This window comes from Mastomys coucha, unplaced genomic scaffold (genome assembly GCF_008632895.1).
Source record: "Mastomys coucha isolate ucsf_1 unplaced genomic scaffold, UCSF_Mcou_1 pScaffold2, whole genome shotgun sequence".
NCBI classification, from domain to species: Eukaryota; Metazoa; Chordata; class Mammalia; order Rodentia; family Muridae; genus Mastomys; species Mastomys coucha.
The window spans coordinates 14,225,524-14,232,356 of record NW_022196902.1 but is presented as its reverse complement, the minus strand read 5'-3'; the positions used below and the strand labels follow the sequence as shown (position 1 = coordinate 14,232,356).

The window sequence follows — 6,833 nt, the reverse complement described above, 5'->3', positions numbered from 1 at the left end:
GACCAGAACAAAATAAGTAGATATGAAATACAGTTGACAGCAAGGATAAGGAAGTGGGATGGGAGTGGGGATGGGGCCGGGCAGATGGAGGGAACATTCACTTCAGGGGATGGTCAGAGAAGGCTTCTCTGCAGAGGTGGCTGTGAAAGAAGAGGGCAATAGAAGGGGGCAGCTGGGGGACAGGAAGGCAGAGCAAAGGTGCTGAGCTGACTTATAAGAGGTAAAAGCTGGAGTCAGGACAGCCAATGACACAAGGTGAACCTGAATCTACTCTTCATTTAAGATTATGTACCAAACTCAGGAGGCTGGGTCTGGACTATTGTGGTGACCTGGCCAGCCTGGGCTACATAGCAAGGGTTTGGTGTGAGGTGGGGTAGGGAGAGGGATAAATTAAAGTAGAAACAGTGAGTCTTCACCTGAGGCCATATTCCTGGTGCCCTTAGGAAACGTTTTGACTGTTTTTTATTCAAAGAGTTAAAACTATTGTTGTAGTCTGTATTTTGAGCAAAGCAAAGAAAACCAAAGAGGAAAACAGTCATCATGACTCTAATCCAAGTTTATAACACCCCCCTAGTCTCCCCTTCCCCCTGTGCAAACTAATCCTTATCTTTTAGTTAAATTAGCAATCACCACGTCCAGTATGTTTAAAACTTGGGTAAGTCTCATAGTGCGCTCTGCAGGAATTCTGTTTTTACCTGCAGTTTTTTCCTCTGCATGTTTCTGTATGTCCTGGATAGATCCAAACCATAGGCCAGGACAAACTTTCCCATCCCTAACCCTCTTTCTTTCTATTTCGTCATCAGTAAGAGGAGAGCCGCTTCTTCTTAAAAAGCCCTCGATAGGTTGGTCTGTGTGAAAACCGTAAGAGCTGTCGTCATTGCTTTGGTTTGCTTTGTTTACTTTGAGATATCATCTGAGAGCCAAGGACTACCTTGACCTTCTGATCTTCCTCCTGCTTCCTGAGTGCTGGAATTATAGGCATGTATTACTCTCCTGCTTTTATGGGGTGTTAGGGACTGAATGCAGGGTCTTAAACATGCCAAGGAATCTTCCTACTAAATAAGCTGCAAGCCAAGCTCTTCTCATGGTTTATGAGCCACTCAAACCTGGAGGCGAAGGTATTCGTTCAATACAGCTTATCTTGGGAATTTTTTTTTTCCTGGAAAACCCAGGTAGGGAGGATACTGATGGACCAAGGAATGATCACATACAAGTCCATCTTGACAAACTGATGAAACTATCGGGGTTACTTGGAGGAATATGGGTAGCTCAAGGCAGCTACATCACTGCAGAGTCCCACCCACAGCACAGGCTTATGAAAAGCTACTCCACTGATGATTCCCTTAAACAACCCATAGGCAACCACTCCCTAAAGAGTCCCAGGCAGCCAGTTATTTACCTCGTGTAAAATGGGGCCGGGAGTGGACGTGAGGGTGTGGGGAGGAGGAGGAGTGGAGTGGAGGAGGGAGAGTGGAGTGGGGGTGGGGTGGGGGTGGGAATGGGGGAGGTGATTGACAGGGGCATTCAGGGCCTGGTCTCCTGAGAGCTTCCTGCCAATGAAAACTACTCCAATCAAGATGGAAATAGTAATGTTCAACTCAGAAGAAACGGCCACACCGTTGAACTGCACACCAAGTTGGAGGCATTATTTCAAAGAGATTGCAGGTAGGCACTCCACACAGATTAAGAAAAGTTGGTACTTCATAGGTGTGCAGCGTGTTGTCCCAGAACGATCTCTAAATTTATTATAGTGCACAGGCTGTGGGTGGTGTGCCGGGTTTACGAAAGGCTATGTCCAGAACCAACAGACCTCAGGCTGTGCCAAAGGCCCGGGACAAGCACAGTGGTGTCAGAGCTTCTGGTCCCTAGGGCCTGCAGCAGAGCCTGGAATGGGCCAAGCATCCTGCTGCTGAACCAAGCTGGTGTTGGCTGCCCTGCCCTTTCCTGGCTGGGTGCAGACGTGCTGGCCTCTGTGCGCTCAGAGCAGGCGCCAGGGCGGAGCACGAGAGGACTTCTTGGATGCCTCCACCCTCAGAAACAAATTCCAGTGCCTGAATGCAGATTTCATGCATCCTAACAAAGGACTGCATCTATTCAGCCTCAGGAAAAAGTTCTTGTTTGACATCAGAAGCTAAGGGAGGTCAGGCCTGGTACTTAGTTGGGCAAATGGCCTGACAGGTGAGAACTCAGGGAGCAAAAGATGCATCCAATCCTGCAATGCTTTCCTTCCTGCCTAGTGGCCAGATGCCCAGGTATGTGCTGTCAGGAGGGCTGTCAGGGTAATAGCCCTGAAAAGGAGACACTGGGTTGCCTCTCTGCCCCCTCCCCCCCAAACTGTGTGAATGTATTGACTGCACTTAAAGGCTACATGGCAAAATTATTTTTTAAAGTTAGAATTTGGTAGGAAACCAATTATCGGCAGGTTGTTTAAAAGAGGCCTTCTAGTGTTCAAGCAGAGATTAGGTTTTACAAAAGCTGATTACAGTCTTTAGCATATTTGAGCAAAGATCTGTCAGAGCACCATGTTCATCATGAAAGGGACAGAGATGCGTGTGAAAGGGAACTTTGTCCCCAGAGTGTTCCTGAAGGGATTCCAAGTCAGGCTGCTGGAGAGCAGCAGACAAATGCTCTTAGAGAGGAAATGTCAGCTAGCTGTCAAGGCTCACGTATGTCATCCCAAGGCCAGCCTGGGCTACACAGTGAGACTTGTTTCAAACAACAACAAAATCAAACTATAAATATACTGAAGGGGAAAGCAGAGAGAGTGAGAGCTGAGCATGGAATGGAGCCTGTGCTGGTCTGGGGCTGAGTCTCCATGGATGAGTCAAAGTTGACAAGCCAAATTGATGGAGGGGCTGGAGAGTTCCAGGACCAGGCAAACAGGAGTATCTGTTGGTTGACACGTGGATGAGTATTGTGTCTGTGAGCAAAGAGGAAAGGAACAGGTGAGAGGGCCTGTGAATGTCCTCAGCTGGTAGAGACACCAGTGGTTGCCTGGTATGCACAAGGTTCTGGGTCTGAGCCCCAGTGTATATACCAGGCATGTCGTCATATGCCTCACACGAGCCCTGGAGTGGTGGGAGGAGGAAGATTGGCTGTTTGAGGCCAGCAATGAATTCATGGCACGTCTGTGGCTGGTATGAACTTTGCGAGATCCTGTTGGAGAAAAAAAGAGAAAGAAACAAAAATGTACGAGGTTGAATGTGAAGGAAAGTGGGCCAGGAAGGAGAGGTGGACCAAAGTGAGCCCATGAGATGGCTCCACCATGCTAAGAAACTTAGCTGGTAAAAGGTGGCCCTCAAACATAGTCCCATCTCTGGTGGTCCCAGGCATTGTTAAGGTAGAGGACTATGGGCCAAGGCGCTACCCATGAAGACAGTGCCGCTGCTGGTCCATATGTGGCTGCCATCCATACTCAGACCTCACACATGAGCAATGTGGGCTGTTAACTTTTCCAGGTTCCTTCCTTTCTCTCTCTTCCAGACCTGCTCTCCCCACCATCTTCCTTGGTACCAAAAATCCAACCCTGAGCCTCACAGAAGCTAGGCTGGGCTATATGCCCAGTTCTCTTTTTGACAGTTATTAACATTCATTGATTATGTATCTTTTTCACATTTCAACCTTTGATTGTTTACGTACTGGGCTGAATTAGTTTAATGCAGTACTGCCCCGTTTGGGTATTTTTCAGGTTAATAGTGACACTCCCCCCCAACATGGGTGTGAGAATACAAAGCTCTTCTTAGGTGCAGGAAGCCCCATCATTGACACTCTTCTTCCTAAGTTTCAAGGGAATGTGGACTGGTATCTTTATCTTGCAGAATCTATATTAGTAAACTGTCTTAAATTTATTCCAAGACTCTCTTATTCATTGACTTGGTGCTCAATAAGTTAAACATACGCTTTGGTTGACACCTCTTTATTAAATACTCATGATGACAGGCCCTAGCCTTGCTCTTGTGGGTATAGCAGAGAGGAGGGTAGACTGAGTCCCTGCTCCCAAAGAATGCAAGATTACAGCTGGGAACTAAGAGTGAGGTGGCTCATGTACATAACAGGGAGTTACAATAAGAGGTTCTGAGAGCCTCAACAGGTATTATTCTCCACAGGAAAGAATAGGATCATAATCCTCGCCTGGGAGTTAGATAAGGCCTCTCTACAGGAAGTGATATTTAAGCTGAAAGTGGGAGAATTCATATACGTGAGCCAAACCAACAGAAGGAAAGGGAACACACCAGGCAGAGGGATAGCATGAGTAAGAGCCACAAAGTAAGTGGCTTGTCGAAGGGAATCCAGCACCATTGGAGAACACTGCCAGGTGGAGCAAACCAAGAAGTGAGAACAGCAGGGTGGTGGTTTCGGCACCAAATGATATGTTAGAACGGCGGCTCATGTCAGGACACAGCACACACTAGGCCCAGACAGTTCCATGTGTAATAGGTTTAATTGAGAGAGATGGGGGGTAGTAGCAGAAAGAGAAGAGGGGCAGAGAGAGAGAGAGAGAGACAGAGAGAGAGAGAGAGAGAGAGAGAGAGAGAGAGAGAGAGAGAGAGAGAGGAGCGTTCCCCATATATATATATGCATGAAGTGACATAGTGGCCACAGGTAAAGGTGGAAGATGAGTCCATTGGGTTTTGGGAATATAGCAGCTGTTGCCCTGGCAACAGATCTGTGAGGCCCACCTATGTGACGTCACAGTCATCGGAGGCCCTGATGCTAACAGTTATGACCATGGAAGATTCTAAAATCCTTCTTGTACTTTTGAGAACAGCAGCCAGCTGAGAGGTATTACGAGTTTCTTAAAATTGCCTTGGCTAGGGCCAGCAAGATGGGTCAGTGGGTGAGACCATGAGCTGCTAAGCCTGAGGATTTGAGTTTGATCACATGGTGGAAGGAGAGCATTGACACCCACATACTGTCCTCTGGCTTCCACATAGTCACCTTGGCATGTGTTCATATGTGGGAATGTGCACACGGATATGTACTTATCATACACAAACACACACACACACACACACACACACACACATTTTGGCTATAAACTGAAAGTCACTTTGTACTTTCTTAGGTATCAAAATCAGACCAAGCCACAGGGTATAAGTGTCTGGGAATAAGTTCAGGAAGGATCAGATAGGAAGTGGGAAAAGAAGGAGGGAAGAGAGACATTAGTAAAAGGTGTGTTAATGAGGAGGGTAACAACAGTAGGGGAAAAGTCTAGCACAGCGGGTCTCAACCTTCCCAAAGCCACCACCCTTTACAGGCCCTCATGTTGGGGTTACCTCCCAACCATAAAATTACTTTTGTTCTCCTTTATAACAGTAATTTTGATACAAATATGAACCATAACATAAATATCTGATGCACCGCAAGCAAGGTGAGAACCACTGGTCTAGCAGGTGTCAGGGTTACCACACACAGGACCTAGAAACTGGAGTCTCCAATTCCTGTCAGGGTCGGGCTGAAGGCCACAGAGAGGTGGGATGTTCAGTTTCTGACGCTTCTGGTACGTCAAATGTGAATATGCATAATACAAACATCAGGCACAGAGAAAATAAACAAAGAGAGGGTGTGGAGATGCAGGTATTTGCAAGACTGTTCATGCACCAAAGTAGGTCAAGGGTCAGGGGTCAAGGGTCAGGCACAGAAATATCTGCTGCACAGTTTTGGGTTCAAGTATGAGCTCTTGTACTATACCATACCGATTGGTTTTGCCAAAGCAGAAGGACTCAAATTTAAGGCTAGCCTGTGTAACATAGTGATAGCCATTAGTAAAAAAAAGTGAAACCAGCCAACAAACCTGACAAATAGAAATGTGTGGTTGTTGGGCTCTGTGGTCTAGAAGACCAACATTCAGACCAATATTAAGGCGTTACAGGGCTCCAGAACCATTTTGGAGTCTCTTGAGGTTCTGTTACTGGTATAAACACAGCAGGAAGACAGAGAGCTCTGAGCTGCATGGCTCTGAGCAGACGCTTACCTCAATACCATGCACTACTCATTTTAGAAATAACAGGTACCCATATTTTTCTTTTCTTTTCACTCAGGAGACCCACCCATAGTGCCAACAACTAATTATCATACCAAGAAAACAAAAACTGTAAGCTCGGACCAGCGGGGCAGGCTGCCAACATCACAGAGTTATATTAACGGTGACTCAGTCTCGCTAGAGGCTGCCACATCCTCTTAGCCTCTCTCTCCAAGAACACCCAGAATCCTTTGTCAAAGGAAGGTAGACAGCATACCTTTCTGTGCACCTGAGCTGGAAAAGATCTCTCCCCACCCTCTCATCTTCTTTGAGAGGCATCAGGCCCCACCTCCCAGTGAACTTTCAAAGGAACTCTTGGCTTCTGAGTTGCTGTTCTGGCTTGCTGGTTACGCAGAAAATCTTTTCTATTACGTATAAGGCAATCAAAGGATAAGGTCGGAGTCTGGCGTGTTTCTCTTAAAGCGAAAGCCAGGAGCATATGTTTGGCTAGTGGCAGTCTCCTATAAAAGTGACTCCTCTTAGTGGTGGTGTAAGAGCCATTGGAACCATGCTGGAACCATGCTAGCTTGTTCCTGTGGAGCCAGCCCTATGCCCCCCTGAGGGCCTTCTTTGATATGTAGTAGACAAACCTGTTCCTTAAGTGCCAGCATGGGAGCTACACAGTGGAAGAGTCCATAATTATCTGAAGGGGGCTGAATTTTTAGGACACACTAAGGGGACAAGTTGGAAACATGTTTAAATTGTGTGTACTTTTTCTGGCTGGCTGTAAAGCCAGTATTTCTCCATTGATTCAAGTGGCTACCAAATGCTCCAGAATCTCCATTTTTATTAATTCTTTTTCTAGACTGCT

At 46.7% G+C, this 6,833-nt stretch overlaps 1 long non-coding RNA gene across 1 annotated transcript; it reads left to right on the top strand.

Annotated features, from left to right (window-relative positions):
• The first annotated feature begins 4,706 nt into the window (after window positions 1-4,706).
• On the top strand, window positions 4,707-6,416 carry LOC116097696. The gene is made up of 2 exons (XR_004121526.1): window positions 4,707-4,782; window positions 6,042-6,416. It is a non-coding gene; the product is annotated as an uncharacterized LOC116097696 (long non-coding RNA).
• The last annotated feature ends 417 nt before the right edge of the window (window positions 6,417-6,833 follow it).